A 17,375-nucleotide genomic window follows, 5' to 3' on the forward strand; every position below is an offset into this window, starting at 1 on the left:
GATAGCAAATTTGTTCTTCAGAAAGGTCTCTTCTACTTTTACTTCCTTAATTGAAATTTAAAATGTATAAATCATGTTTAAAGAATTTCCCAGTATATTATTTTGTTCTGGTTATTTTTTGCATTCAATATCATATAAAAATACCATAACCAAGTAAACCCAATTTATTTTAGAAGTGTGAGGCTATTTCAATATTAGGAAATATTAATGCAATATCTCACTTTAATAGGTAAAAGGAAAAAATCTTAGGGTCATTTCCACAGACATTGTAAAGGTATTTGATAATCAATACCCATTCTTGATTTAAAAAAAAACAAAACAAAACACAGCTCTTGGTAATCCAGGAAATGAAGGATACTTTCTTAATAGCCATTTTCATACTTAACATTGAAATACTTAAGCAGCATTTCCCAAGTGTATTCCTCTGGACTGTGGATCTGGTGTTTTATATAAAAAGGGGTGTCTTGGTATATTAGGTAGCATAAAGCAAGATATTATAGTAAACACCAACATTTTAGCAGCTTAATACAACAGAAATTTATTTTTCCCTCATGTAATAGTCCAATGTGGATGTTTCTGGTTGATAGACAGTTTTTCTCTATATGGTGATTCAGGAACTTGGGTTCCTTGTATCATGTGGCTCTCTCTTTCCCTAAGGCCTTGAAATCTTCTGTTTCCAGCTGGTAGAAAAGCAAAGAAAGGGTGGAAAATGCATATTCTCTTCTCAGTTTCTGTGGCCTGGATATGACACACATTTCTGTTCACATTCCTTATTCCATTTACCAGACAAGTGACCTCACCTGTCTGTGTGTGGTCAGGGAGGGGAATGGAAAATACTATCTCGCTGGGCAGCCACAGGTAGGGAATAGGTAGGCATTCTCATTTGTAGCTGGCAGGAGTAGAAATTAGGACCATCTGAATGGAGGACACTATGGTAATATCTATGAAATTAAAAATATACATATCCTTTGACCTTAAAACTCCACTTCTAGCAATTTTTCTGCAGATATATTATTCACAAATGTGTGCATGTTTACATTTTAAGGCTATGTCTAGCAATACTGTAATAGCAAGAGGTTGGAAATATTCTGAATGTCCATCAAAGGGTACTAGATGAATAAGTTATTATATATCTGTATAATGGAACACTTTGCAGGCATTAGGAGGAACAAGGCAATGATAAGTGTACTGCCTAGGGGGAGAAAAGCAAGGTACAAAGCTGAGTGCATTGCTGCCATTTATTTAAAAAGAGAAATATATACACATATGCTCATATATTCATAGACTACTTGTGGAACCATCACAAGAAGCTGGTAACAGTGGTTGCTTCTGTTTAAAACTATAAGATAACGTGGGTGGGGTGGGAGGGAGACATGCTTTTACTGCATACTCTTTTTGTGATATGCACCTTTTAAATATAAAAGTCAGTTGCAGAAGTATAGTAAATAACATGGAAAGATGGTTGTAATATATTATTGCCTGAAGAAGGCTGCTTACTGAAAAGAATGTAAAATATGTTCTTATTTTTATAAATAAATAAAAATGTTAAATGGTATATATTAAAATACAGTGGTTTATTTGTGGTTTTTGCTTATCTGTATTTTTTGATTTTTTAATAATGAACATATATCACCTTTGTAATTTTAAAAAATTATGAAAATAAAAAAAGAAATACAATGAAAACTTTTCATAGGAGTCCCAGTTAACCCTGCCATGAAATCTTCCTCCATTTTTCCTGTTAAGATTAATGAATGCTTCTTTTTTGCTTTCGTGCTACATTTTTCATAAACTTATGACACTCTGAATTGCATTATCATGTACACATTTGGCTCACCTATTCTGTGCATTCTTTAAGGGTCTGGATCATACCAGATTAATCCAGGTATCCCTGTCAGTGCCAACAGCAGTGTCTTTCCCGTTAACAGGTGTGCATTAAATATTGAGTTGGTGCTTAAAGCAGGGAATACAATGAGTACAGTGGTTGTGAATTTTGTTGCATGATGCAGCCTGTATTTAATACTGTATCAGATCCACTGACTCTTTAGTAATGTCAGTGGCTTATTGGGTGGAGTGCAGAGTACATGGGTCAAAAGGTTTCCTTTCTAAAATGATACTGGTTGCCTTCAGGGATCACTGTCTCTGCATCATAAGTTAGTGTGGGCCTGTTATAGAAATTTATGTAGTAAAAAAATGACATCAAGTTAAATAAATATAAGAGTAATCAAACTTCTGATGACATAGTCCCTGATCTGATACAGGTGAGACACCCCTATCAGTTTTGTATTTTAATTTTAGTGCTGTTTCCTCCTACTCTTCATACTATTTTCCTTTCCCCATTTCTATCCTTTTGCTACAATCCCTCCTTGTACACATCCCTGTATTTTTGATGTGGTCATCATGGGTTGGTTATGAATGAATGAGAAGAAATGCAAATAGAAGAACTAGGAGTGGATAACATTACTTGCAGCAGTAAGATTTTTTTTTTTTTAACACTTTATTGGAGTATAACTGCTTTACAATGTTGTGTTAGTTTCTGCTGTATAACAAGGTGAATCAGCTATATGTATACATATATCCCCGTATCCCCTCCCTTTCACCCTCCCTATCCCACCCCTCTAGGTGGTCACAGAGCATCGAGCTGATCTCCCTGTGCTATGTGGCTGCTTCCCACTAGCTATTTTACATTTGGTAGTGTATATATGTCCATGCTACTCTCTCACTTCGTCCCAGCTTACCCTTCCCCCTCCCTGTGTCCTCAAGTCCATTCTCTACATCTGCGTCTTTATTCCTGTCCTGCCCCTAGGTTCATTAGAACCTTTTTTTTTTTTTTTAGATTCCATATATATGTGTTAGCATATGGTATTTGTTTTTCTCTTTTTGACTTACTTCACTCTGTATGACAGACTCTAAGTCCATCCACCTCACTACAAATAACTCAATTTTGTTTCTTTTTATGGCTGAGTAATATTCCATTGTATATATGTGCCACATCTTCTTTATCCACTCATCTGTCAGTGGACACTTAGGTTGCTTCCGTGTCCTGGCTATTGTAAATAGTGCTGTGATGATCATTGTAGTACATGTCTCTTTTTGAATTATGGTTTTCTCAGGGTATATGCCCAGTAGTGGGATTGCTGGGTCATGCGGTAGTTCTAGTTTTAGTTTTTTAAGGGACCTCCATACTGTTCTCCATAGTGGCTGTATTAATTTACATTCCCACCAACAGTGCAAGAGGGTTCTTTTCTCCACACCCTCTCCAGCATTTATTGTTTGTAGATTTTTTGATGATGGCCATTCTGACCAGTGTGAGGTGATACCTCATTGTGGTCTTGATTTGCATTTTTCTAATGATTAGTGATGTTGAGCATCCTTTCATCTGTTTGTTGGCAATCTGTATATCTTCTTTGGAGAAACGTCTATTTAGGTCTTCCACCCATTTTTGGATTGGGTTGTTTGTTTTTTTTGATATTGAGCTGCATGAGCTGTTTGTATATTTTGGAGATTAATTCTTTGTCAGTTGCTTCATTTGCAAATATTTTCTCCCATTCTGAGGGTTGTCTTTTTGTCTTGTTTATGGTTTCCTTTGCTGTGCAAAAGCTTTAAAGTTTCATTAGGTCCCATTTGTTTATTTTTGTTTTTATTTCCATTTCTCTAGGAGGTGGGTCAAAAAGGATCTTGCTGTGATTTATGTTATAGAGTGTTCTGCCTATGTTTTCTTCTAAGAGTTTTATAGTACAGCAGTAAGTTTTTTTAATTGAAAATTTCTTGAAAATTTCTAGATTTGATGATCTGGGTTCTCTGCAATTCCCAGTTTTATTGCCACAGTGACCTTATCCTCTCTGTTTGTTTCCTATGTTCTAGTCATAGAGGTTTACTTATTATGCTCCAAAGGTTCCTTCTAGGGCCTTTCCTCAAACCTTTTCTTATTGGGAGGTCCTCTGCATGTATCCACTGATCCAAGCATTACCTTCCCATGAAGAGCCAATTCAGATGCCGCCTCTTTAAAGAAGTCACTGCAGACCCTCCCAATCTGTTTCACTCTTTACTCATTCTACCATTAAATTGTTATACCTCCATTAGAGCACTAATTACAGTTCACTAATGTGTTCATTCTATACACATTCATTGAATGTCTACCACGCATATGTTGTTTTGGGAGCTAGGATAGGAGACCACTACGGCAGTCTGTCCTCAAGAAGCTTACAGTATAGTGGAGGAGACAGATGAGCAGGACAGTTGCAGTACAATGTAATAAGTGCAGCGAGTGTGTGCAGGATTCTGTGGGAGCACAGAGAGGGAGCATCTAATCTAGCAGGGAATGGGGATTCCAGACAGATTTGAGTTGGACAGCATGTTGTAGGTCATGGAGATATGAAATGTCTTGCACTTCTGAAGAATGATAAGTAGCTCAGTTAGGCTGAAGTGTGGATGGGGAAAGTGGCAGGAGATGAGGCCAGAGAGGCTAGAAGGGGTAGAATCCTGATGGGTCTTTTGTGCCAAGGTAGGGATATGAGCTTTCTGAAAGCAACTTAGAGCTCCTGAAGGATTTTATGTGGGGAACATGTGAGTAAGCTTTAAATTCTGTGAGTTTCTTGAGGGCAGGAATCAAGTCTTATACATCAATATATCACTTCAGCATCTAATACAGAGCTTAATACATAATAAAGGCTCAGTAAAGTAGAATTGGATTTGCTGGGTACTGCTCCAGTTTTTTTTTTTAAAGAATCGATTTATCTGAAATAGTAATAGTGTTGAACACTTTTTGCACTCCATCAAGTCTGCAACCACTATCTTACTTAATCTTTACAACTATGGTCTGAGGTAGGTATAGTAGCTTAGAGGGTTTAAGTGAGGGAACTGTAGTATAGTAGTTAAAACTACTTAGGTTTGAATTTCAGCTCCTCAATTTACTAGTTTTGGACCTGAAATTTACATACTTGCCTCAATTTCCTCATCTGATAATGATGATAATGATAATAATGTTACCTACCTCATACCTCATAGGGTATTGTGAGGATTAATGACACATGTAAATACATGTAAAGTGCTTGGCTCTGTAGTTGCTAGGTGATTGCATGCTCAATATATGTAATTCTTAGCTATTAAGAAACATACCCCAGAGTCACGTGAGCAATTAGTGGTGAAGCCCACAGTGAACAAGGCAATCTGATTTCAGAATCTTTACTATACTATGTTATAACTGCTTTTGTGGTTATAGAGAGATGACTAAAGATGGGTTCTAAGCAGTGGAACAAAATGGATTTCATTCAACATGGGAAATAACGATTTAGGGTAGGGAATTCTTCATAGGGGCTCTTCACATTATCCCCACTTAAAGAACTCTTCTTTGCTATCTTGCCTGCATATAGGGACTTATGTGAGAAATACATCTCTATAATTTAGGTAAATGACATTAATTCCAGATTTATAATGCACATGGCTAATGAACCTGAAGAATATCTTACAAAGGTCTCACTCTAGGAGTTGGTCTACTAGTGCTGACTCCTGGGATACCATGTCAAGTCTTGTTGCTCTGTTCACCATCTCCATACTCCCTAGATTTTTCCAACTTTAGGACCCAAGTGGGAGTCTTATGTTGGAGGATGTTGTGCAAACCACATGCGTAAAGAAAATAATTTACATTTTTCCTTTCTTAGCTTCTGGAACATCAGTGATTCCATCCTCCCACTTCTATTGGGCAGAAATTGAGGTATTCTCCTTATGGTCCCTCATCTTCTCCAAAATCCACCACCACAACCACACATACACACACACAAGCACACACACAAACACACACACTCTCTCTCTCCTTGCTATACATGTCAGAGGGATCCAGCGTAACTACTTTTTTCTGATTCAAGGACCCAAGAATATGCAGTCTTTGGTAATAAAGGAGCACACCAACTTTCCACCTTCTCCATTCCTACCCTTTCCACTCATGACTGTCTTTTAGCTTTCTTTTCTCTGTTTCTTTGCTCACCATTGTATCCGCCTATCCCTTGCACAATGCCCAATGCCTGGTATATAGTAGGCATTCAATAGATAGTTTTTGAAAGAATAAAAAAAAACAAGATGCATTGTATATTTAGTATCTTAATGATATTCAATTACAGAAAAATGTGCAAAAATATTGCGTTGCTTTAAATGTTTTATGAGAGCAGACTGTTCTTAGCAAGTGGGCCCCACCTTCACCTCCACTGCCACATTAGAGCTCCCACAACTTCTAGATTTATTCAGTTACCCTGAATATAGGCCTGGGAAAAGGGTGGGATAGATGCAAAAAGGGAATTTCTTGGGGATATACCTTTTGCTTATCTGAACTGAGTCATCTTCCTTCAATTAGTTCCAAGACAGCTTACAATCAGGCTGTTCATTAGAATTTCAGGGTTTTCGCAAGCAGTGCATTCATTCAGATTGCCAAAATATGAGACCCAAAGTGCCTACATCACAATGGTAAAACAACCGCCCCTGACATCTATCTGCACAGATAGATACCACTCTAGGTGGTAAAGAAACTGAATGGATGACCCACAAATTCGGGAGGAGATCTCCGGGTTGGAGGCAGGTTTATCTCCAATGGGATTGGTTATTTTTCCAAGTTCTTTTGCAATTTCATGACTTCACAATGGAAAAGTTTCCACAGATTTAAGTTCATCAAGGAAATAAATAGATCATAGGAAGACATACTAGAAAGAGGTAGGAGAAAATAATCTGAGGAAAGTAGAAGATATCCAGAAAGCCCAAGCAACCTACTTTTTAGGTCTAAAGCCTCCTTGGAAATCACTGGCTTCCACAGACTTCCATCCTGGAGGGCAGCATATCTAATTCTCTTAGTTTCCAGTTTTTGAACCCCTTGCTTACATCGTCAGTTATATTTGAAACTGTAGTAATCTTTTCCCCTTGTTTTCTTTCACTTCAACCCTCACATATACCCTTTCTCCCACCACTCTGATAACCTGATAATGTTTTAGAATTTTAATTAGTTCAAATTGGTTGACATCACTTGTTTATCAGGGTACTAAAACCTGCAAAATTGTAGCTGTAGATATCTGGGACCACAGTCCAGAATAAATAACCTTCATAATTCTGGTACCTATAAAGAACTCAAATATATGTAGACAGTTATACTGAGGCAACTCTCATTTCACTGGTTTCCTAGGAAAACCTTTAGAAATGCGAAACAGAGGCTTAAACTTTAGGACCTTATCCTTGCCTGAAAGTCCAGACTTATGTTAGTCTGGGCCATGATGATGCACCAGTAGACTGTCCGGACATGTTCAAAGCAGTCGAACTGGTCCTTCAGGACTTTGATTGGCCCTGGATTACAAACGATGTACTGCAATATGGAGAAACACTCAATCTGTGTCCAAAGATGAAGAACATCTGAACATCTGCTACTAGAGACCAAGTATCGTGTGTGTGTGTGTGTGTGTGTGTGTGTGTGTCTACCACCTGGAGGTCGTCTCCAAGACTTCAAGAGAAAGTGATACTCAGGCTTGAATTTGGTGTCCTTCACACATAAATCTCGTTCATAGCTTGCTCTGTCTCCAATCCTCCTTAAGAAATTAGAAAAAGAAGACCAATTAAGCCCAAAGCAACTCAATAAAGAACAGAAATAGGAAAATAGAAAAGAGACAATTAATAGAGAAAATTAACAAAGCCAAAAGTTTTTCCTTTGAAAGTACAATAAAATTGATGAACTCTTACCATGACTGATAAGGAGAGAAAACAGAAATTACCATAATTAGGAATGAAAGAGGAATATCACTATAGATCATACTGACATTAAAAGATTAATAAAGAAATATGGAAATTTGATGCCAGTAAATTCAAGAAATTAGATGTTTTCAAATTCCTTTAAAACACAACTTACTAAAGCTAATACAAGATGGAATAGAAAATCTGAATAGCCCTATATCTATTTAAAATTTTGAATTTGTGGTAAAAAACGTTCCTGTGAAGAAAACTACAGGTCCAGATGGTCTCTCTGGTGAATACTATCAAACATTTAAAGAAGCAATAATATGAATGTTAAACAAATTCAGAAAACAGAGAAGGGGGGAACATTTTCTAACTCATTTTATGAGGCGAACATTACCCAGATACCAAAACAGAAATAAAAATCCTTAAAAAATATGATCAGGTTGAATCCAGGACTGTATAAAAATGTTAATACATCATGACCAAGTGGGGGTTAGTCCAGGAAACAAAATTGCTTAACCCAAAAATTAATTAATGTATTTCACATTTTAACATAATAAAGGAGAAAACCTATATAATCCTTTCAATATGTACAGAAAGAGCATTTCACAAAATTCAATAATTTTTGACTCAGCAAATCAGGAATAGGAAGAAATTTCTTTAACTTGTTGAAGAGCATCTATAAACACCTGTAGCAGCATCGTATTTAGCACTGAAATATTGAAAGCCTTTCCCCATGACTGAGAACAAAGTATGGATGTTCTCTCTTAGTACTTCTATTTAATGTTGCACTGGAGCTCCTAGCCATTGCAATGAGGCAAGAAAAAGAAGTAAAAGATATAAAGCCTGCAAAAGGCATAATTCTGTACTTAGAAAATCTTAAGGAATCTGTAAAACAACTACTGGTACTTATAAATGAATTTAGAAAGGCCACAGAAACAAGTTCAATTATATTTTTATAGATCCGTTGCAAACAATTGGAAAATGCAATTAAGAATATAATTCTATATCAGATAACCCCAAAAACCATAAAATACTTAAGAAGTAGATCATCGACACAAATGTAAAATCAAAAACTATAAAGCTTCTAGAAGAAAACACACACCTGGGTTAGGCAAAGATTTCTTAGAGAGAGCATAAATAGCATTAAATAGAAAGGAAAATTGATAAATTGGAATTCAAACCTTTTGCTCATCAAAAGTTACCAGAACAAGAAATGAAAAGGGAAGACACAGACTGGGCGAAAATGTTTACAATATACATATCTCCTGCAAATCAATAATAAATAGACAACCCCATACAAAATGGGCAAAAGACTTGAGCAGGTAGTTCATAAAGGAATGTGTACAAATAGCCATTAAGCACATTAAGTTGCTTATTACCATTAGTCTTCAGAGAAAATGCAATTTAAAATTACAATGAGATACCATTTCATATCCATTATAATGGCTAAAATTAAAAAGATAGACAACACCAACGGCTGGTGAGAATGTGGAGAAACTGCCAGCAGGAGTACAAAATTATACAATCATTTGGAAAATATTTGGCAGTTTCTTGAAAAATTAATCATATACCTGTGCTGTGGCCCAGAAATTCCACTTCTAGGTATTTATTCAGAGGAAATGAAAACATATGCCCACAAAAGGACATGCAAAAGAATATTCACAGCAACCTATTTATACTAGCCTCAAACTGGAAAGAACCCAAATATCCATCAACAGAAGGATGAATTATGGTATAAGTCATATAAAAGAATACTACTCAGCAAGAAAAAAGAATGGACTACTGATATATGCAGCAATAAGAGCAAATCCCCAAAACATCATGTTGAGTGAAAGAAGCCAGATACAAAATAACATACTGAATGATTCTATTTATATAAAATTATAGAAGAGGGAAAATTTATGTTGATAGAAATAAGAACAGTGGTTGCCTGTCGGGGCATATGGTAACTTTCTGGAGTGATGAAAATGTTCAATATCTTGATTGGTGTGGTAGTTACATGGATTGCTACATTTATCAAAACTTATCAAGATGTAGACTTAAGGTTAGGCATTTCATTGTATGTATATTTTACCTCTATACAAACCAAACCAACATTTAGCTGTATGCCATTATAACAGTGAGCAAGGGGTGTTAAATTTGAAGTTGGGCAAAAATTATAGTAAAGGACAAACGAATAGGTGGTAGTACCATCAGACATAGATTTCAGGGCAAAAGCATTACATGAAATATTAAATAAAACAAAGTAATGCATTTTGTATTGATAAAAGGTAGAATTCATAAGAGATATTTATATCTGGAGGGTATAACACTGAACTATATAGACCAAAATATTACAAATACTAGGGGGATTTGAGATGATCACAGTAACTGCAACTCAGTAATTGAGAAGATAAATGGATAAAGAAATGAGGATATATAAAATTCAGATGAGAAAAATTAATGATATATATTAAACTCTGTGCCCTAACAAAGAGACAATATACATTGTTTCCCAGTGTCCATATTAAACATTTATAAAATGTGATTATATAATGGGCCAGATAGAAAACTTAAATTTCTAAAAGCAGAAAATGTATAGGCCACAGTCTCTGACTACAATACCATAACAATGAAATTGATTAAAGCCAAAAAATCTAAACTCTTGTATAAATCAAAAGACATTCTCCTAAATCACTTTTGGGACAAAGAGAAAATGGATATATTAATGACAATGAAAACTGCTCCTTAAAACTTAAGGGTATGGCCAGAGCAGTACTTAGCAGATTTGTTGCCTTAAACATATAAATATATGAAAAAGGGAAGAATAAATGATTGATGAAATTAGAAATAGAACAATGAGGATGTTCTATTAACTGAGGATGTAGGAGACAGAAACAAAGTTAAAGGCAAAAATTACAGAGTTGGCAAACCTAAAGGGAAATGATAAATCCATTTAATCTATTGAGAAAAAGCAAACAAAACCTCTAACTAAGGCCAGTCAAAGAAGAAGAAAGGAAAACCAACACCATAGAATTGTAAATGAGCATGAAACCACAGAGGTGAGGCAGGTAAGTCACAAGTGAACATGATGCTCATTTTCAAGCTAATGGATCTGAAAGTCATGATAAAATGGATGGGAAAAAAAAATCAAGTTTCCAAAATTAATTAAAGAAGACCTGCATATACCAGGACCCGTACAAGGAATTTTTTAAGATTGTCAAAGATCTATTCCACCCAGAAAGCATGAGGCTTTGATGATTTTATGGGTAATTCCTGGAAATGTTCAAGGAAAAGATATTTCTTTTGTTAAGTAAGTATTTTAGATATTAGAAATGTATAGAAATCTCCTCAATTCATTTTTTGAAGCAGACATAATTCTGATACCTAAATCTGACAAAACTAATGTACACACACAACTGTATCAATCTAATCTATGAAAATCGATGTAATTAAGCATATTATACTATAACCATGTAATGTAGGGCTTATTTGAGGAATTTATGGTTAGTTCAACATGAAATTTATTAATGTAATTCATTATATTAAATAGGCTAAAAGAGGAACAAACACGATGCCAGAAAGGCACTTAATACAATTTACTATCCATTATTGGTAAAACTCTTAGTAAGGTAGGACTTACTAAGGAGATTTTCTTAACATACTAAAGCCTAATCATGAGAAACTAAGAATAAACATTTAATGATGAGAACTTAGAAACATTCAATTAAAGGTGCCCTATACCACTGAAAATATTTAACATTATTATGGGGGTTCCTAGCCATTGTTTTAAACAGAAAAATAAGTATATATTTTGGAAAGGAAAAGACAAAATTATCATTACCCAGAAAATACTTAGGAAATATAAGTGAAGGAAATGAAGAACTTTTAGAGTTAATATTAATTTTTGATAGGCTGTCTGGTTAGTGTGTGTGTGCCCATATATATATACATACATATCATATCATATATATGCACGTATGTGTATACATATATACATAATGCATGTTGGTTTCCCATGCATATATGAACCAATACAAACTAATAAAAGCCAACACAAACCAGCTAGAAAATTATATAGAAAAAAAGATTTCTTTCACAATTGCAATAAAAAACAGAGACCAAGGAATTAATTTAACAAATATGCAGGACTGTATGAAGAAAGCAACAAAACTTCCCGAGGGCAGGAGAAGACTTGAATAAGTGGAGAGACAGACCATATTTCTGGATGAAAAGAGTCAAAATGATAAAAATGTGAATTTCCTCTAAATTACTCTATAACTTCTAACCAAAATAAAAAGGACAGGTTTTGGGAATTTGACAAAATGATTCCAAAGTTTAGATGGAATTACAAACATTTAAAAATATCTAAAAAATATTTTTAAAAAGTAATGAAGGGAGACTTGCCCTGTAAGTTATTAAAACATATGGTGAAAGTATGATTTGTTCTGTGTGGAACTGGTTCAGAAATAGATATGCAGATCACAAGAATAGAATCAAAAGTCTAGAAACAGTCACAAGTGTATATAACTTATTAGCGTATAATGAAGTTATAAATTCATTATAAATTCATATAACAGGAAAGATGCTGTATTATAAAGAAATAGCATTGGGTGGGTAATAGTTAATTACCTAGGAAAAAGCATTTTGGAGTTTTCCTGTTCCAATTGCTCTGAAGATGTCAAATTCCTCCAACTTACAATATCTTTTCCATCCTCTGCAGCCGCTTCCAATTAGCTCCATTACCTCTTTGTCCAAAATTTCTTTCATATTTTTTCTTGGACTTTATCTTTACAAACCAAACCAAAGATATCTTTATCTTCTTCCTCACCATCTCTCTTTCCCTTTCCTGGATCTATTTCCCAGCTGGCAATTCCCTCCCTTTCCATTGTAAGACCTCACAAGTCTTTTTGGCTTCACGCACCTATCTACCTTAAAAAGGCCTTATTGGTGGATTGGACAAAACAATCTTTTCTTGAGGCATGTTGAGGGATGTGAGTGAATGTGGTCGGTTCTCATTAGACAACTGCAGAATTTTCTTTGTGGTCTAAAGGAGAAGAAGCTGTGAATACTCAGGTGTTGTCACCATGTGAGTTACCAAAACTGTGGGTCATTCATGAATTGAAATGCATTCATTACAAATGGAACCAAGATAGTGATTTTCAGACTGCTGGGGTCCTATTAAGATGGCTTTGAGGCTGCCAGAGGTGGACACAGAGTAGGGCTCACAGACAGGTGTGACTTCTTAAATATCCTTTAAGCAGAGCAATATTTGTATATTGAGGGCTCACATAAAATTTTGTTTCAGGAAAAGTTTTTGCTACTAAAAAGTTTGAAGTTCACGTCTCATAAAAACAATTAAATAATAAATATGTTCAATAGAAAATAACTGATTTAAAAAGCAGCATGATTTGTAAATTAAAAAAATACATGGCTACAAAAAGTACTTAACAGTAGTTATATCTGGTGGGAGTGAACAATTTTATTTACTCCTTTTGCTTATCTTTATTTAAAACATTCTATAATGATAACATATTACTGTTATTTGTTTTTATTTTCATACTTTTTGAGGTATAATTTAGACACAGTAAAATGCACAAATTTAAGTGTACAATTTTATGACTTTTCATATATGTATACACCCAGATCAAAATATAGAATATTTCTAACACCCCAGAAAGTTCCCCCATTTCCTTTCCAGTCAATAACCCCATTCTCTGTGTCCCATCAGAGATAACGACTATTTTGACCTTTTAGATTTGGTTTTGCCCATTCTTAAACTTCTTGTAAATGGAATAATACAGTATATACCTTTTGGGTCTGGATTATTTTGCTGAACATAATATTTTTGAGCTTCATTAATATTGTATATAAGTAAGTTTTCTTTAAATTTCTGGTTAATATTCCATTTTATGACTATCCTACAATTTGTTTATCCTTTCTTTTGTTAGACATTTGGGTTATTTACAGTTTTGCTATTAGGAATAAAGCGGCTCTGAAAAATCTTCCACTATTTTTTTGGTGGGTCTATTATCCACTTCTCTTGGGCATATACCTAGGAATAGGATTATAGGATATGTGCATCTTTAACTCTTCAAGATTTTGCCAAATTTCTCTTCAAAGTGGTTGCATGAATTTACATCTCAATGAGGAGTGCTTGAGAGCTGCCCATTCTCTTTTCCCTCTACCACTATAAAATAAACAAACAAGGCAGACTTTTTAAATGGAAAAACCAAAGCTAAGCCTAGGGGAATGTGGTAAAACCAACTCGCATCTGATCCCCCGTTGAATCCAAGGGAAACATGCAGAGAGCAACAGCAGGTCTTTGGGTCACTAATTGTTCTTGGTGTCTGTGTGTGTCTGGGTTGCAAGCCCAGGAGGAGTACGGGAGACAGAGTGAGGGGTGTAGAAAGCCAGTCTCAGGAAAGGGCTACAGACATTAGAGAAGAGGTCATTAGTTCTCAGAGGTTCACCAGTGAACTGGTTAGGATTCCAGCTCCGGCGGGAAACCAGAGGATCTAGTGTAGAGGGAGTATATTCCTGAACCAGCTGTGTGCTGAATGTTTGGATGATTCAGGTTTCATTTGATGTTTACACCAGCATCAAGGTTGCTGTTGCTTTGCCTTTCTGGGCACACAGGGTAGGAAGCTCTTAATGTGCCACTAAATCTGGGCTGACTTGAACCTGCAAGTAGAACTTACAAGCAGATAAGAGAGAGCAGATACAGACAGAGATGCCAGTACCCCAAACCCAGTGTACAATTAAACCTAATCCTGGGGCACAGTCTGTGTATCAGTTTTCTTGTCAGGAACCTGTCTAAGTGCATGGGGGAAGCTGGGACTGTAAATGTGCTAGCCAGGTAGGTGCTGCTTGCCAAGACAAGTGGGACCATCTGAACTAAGTAGCTGTTACTGGGTCCTAATAACAACAGTGACAATAAGGCCAAGTTTTCAGGTATGACCCCTCCTACAGGTTACTCACCTTGGTCTGTTTCACGGTCAGAAATTTGTTACTGATGACCCCGATGACAGAGTTCAGCTGATTCTGACTGTACTTCCAACATATATCTTGAATCCTTTTGCTTCTTTCCACTTTTATCGCCATCACTTTAGTTGAAACCACCATGATATATAGTCTTCGGTATATTCCAACAGCCTCTTTACTGGTCTCCTCCTATCAACGTCTGCCCCCCTCATATTCATTCCACACAGCATTACTCATATGATCATATTATCCCCTTACTTAAAATCATGTTGGAATTTCCGGAGTATATATTCAAAGGTGGATAATATGGACACTAGAAAACGTGCCAGTTTGGGAGGTAGAAGACTTAGGTTCTAATCTTGGCACACCCACTAGTTAGCTGTATGACTGAGCAGTGCTTTCCCTATCCCAGTTCTCAGGGTTTTTTTCATCTGTAAATAAAAGGATTGGACCAAGCTAGGAAGTTTCTACGGGCCATTGTAGGTCTAACATTCTGTGATACTTTGTGGGACTGATTCAGAGGATTTTTCTTGAGTTCTTTCCTGGGAGGGAGAGAAGTGAGACCTTAAGATTGTATTTCAGTCAGCTCTCCTATCTTTCTTCTCAGAGATGGCTGGCATCTTTGAGGTTGTCAGACAGTTCCCATACACTGAGCATAAACCGTTTGAAAATGTTTCAAGAGAATTTCCCCATTTCAGCAGGTATGCCTCAAGGACTGAGAGTTCCCTGTGGTTTCACACTGCTGATATAGGCTCTTGTCAAGTTCTCTGTGCTTCACTGCATACTATATCTTAGGGTTGTGTGGATTCGTAGAAGCCACCCAATCAAGGCCTGTTGGTAAGTAAGTCCTTCAATTCCATGCAGTGCTGCTGCCATCTTTGTAGGATTCTAACCAAGTGGTGGACACAGACATATACATTTGTCTAGTTAGTTCTTAAAGTGTAAATCTCATGACATAGAACTATAAACAATTCTCTGTTTATATATGTTTATATTTGATACTTCTCATTCTATCTTTGCAATTTCCTATGAATATTCAATTATTTCAAAATTAAAAAATAAGTCTTTACAAGGTGGTTAATAGGACTCTCTAGGGCTGATTCCATAATGTCTTCCATAATTGTCTGAGTTGGGACTTTCTTTTTCCTAAAGCAAATGTAGATTACTTGACAATGCAATGGCTTTCATAATTTTGACTATGAAGTCTGTTTCCAAGGAATTTTCAGTTGAAGGCTTAACCCACACATTCAGTGGCCTGTGTGTTTATGTTGTGTTTGATCAGCAACAAGGCCAGCCTTAGCAATAGCACTGCGTGTGCTGGTCTTTCTGGGTCCTTGGATTCCATGCCAGGTCCTACCTTTCTCTTCTCCATTTCCAGGCCCAGCCCTCTGTAGCTCTATGCAGACAGAGGGTTGTGGAGTGCCCTGGCCAATGTCCTTCCCAGGTCTCTGAGGAAAGAATCCCCAAATGACCACTGGAAACATCTCTCCCCACAAGCCCCAGTGGTCATTCGGGGATTCAGTCGATTTAGAATCCATTCTTCTCTATATCAGGGTGGAGGGTGTCAAGGGATGAGGAGAGGTTGCTGAAGGGAAGAGGAAAGATTAATGGCCCCTCAAAGATGTCCATGTCCTCATGCCCAGAACCTGTGAATACATTAGGTTATGTGGCAAAGGGGAATTAAAGTTGCAGATGGAATTCAGGTTGCTCATCAGCTGACCTTAAAAAAGAGGGGTTATCCTGGGTTATTCTGGTTGGCCCAGTGCAATCACAATTGTCCTTAAAAGTGGAAGAGAGTGGCAGAAGAGGGGAGTCAGGAAAAGAGATGTGATGATGGAAGCAGGATCAGAGAGATGCTATGTTGCTGACTTTGAAGATGGAGGAGGAGTCCATGAGTTGATGAATGTGGGAGACCTCTAGAAGATGGAAAAAGCCAGAAAATGAATTCTCTCCAAAACTTTCAGAGGAGAATGCACCTTGAATTTAGTCCAGTGAGATCCATGTCAGAATGTCTGACCCAAACAACTCTACAATAATAGATCCGTGTTGCTTTAAATCACTGACTTTGCAATATCACAATAAAATACCAATATAATAGAAAACTAATATACTACTGCAGGATACAAGGTGTCAGAGTAAGAATTGATTGAAGGATGCCTGGGGTTTAAGAATTAGAGAAGAGAGTCCTGGGGCTGGGTGGCATGAAATCTGAGACAGGAGGTAGTCATTGGGAAGGACAGGTAGCCCAAGGTTTAGGGGCATGGTCTTAGGGAAAGGACAGTGCTACCAGGAGGGATTGAGTTAAGAACTGGGAAAAGAGAGTTTCAGCTCAAGCAGTCAGAGAAGCAGTTTTGGGGATTTGGAGTACATGGGTAGTAGCATAGAGGTGAGACTTGGATGGGGAAAGTGAATGTGGGAACAATGGGTTTGTATTAGGCTGGGTAACAGAAAAAAAGAGTGGAAAGGGCACAGGGCTTGGAATCAAGGAGTCTGGATTTTAGTCATTTTGCTATCTGCGCTCTTTGACACAAGTCTCCTGGGTGTCAGTCTTCCCAAGTGTAAGGTGAGGGGTTCAGAGTCTCAGGATTGCTTCCCAGATTCAAATAAAAATTACACGATTTGGTGAAGGACCTTAGTGAGCTCTTTAAGAGTAACCTGACTGTGGTTATGGTGTTTCAGCTCACTATGTCACTAAGTCAATGTCCTTG

The 17,375-nt window shown here is 36.6% G+C and overlaps 1 long non-coding RNA gene across 1 annotated transcript in view; it reads left to right on the plus strand.

Moving 5' to 3' along the window:
• Positions 1-17,375, plus strand: part of LOC137770007 (uncharacterized) — a 297,898-nt gene that overhangs the window by 21,483 nt on the left and 259,040 nt on the right. The window lies entirely within an intron of this gene.

This window comes from Eschrichtius robustus, chromosome 10 (genome assembly GCF_028021215.1).
Source record: "Eschrichtius robustus isolate mEscRob2 chromosome 10, mEscRob2.pri, whole genome shotgun sequence".
Lineage (NCBI taxonomy): Eukaryota > Metazoa > Chordata > Mammalia > Artiodactyla > Eschrichtiidae > Eschrichtius > Eschrichtius robustus.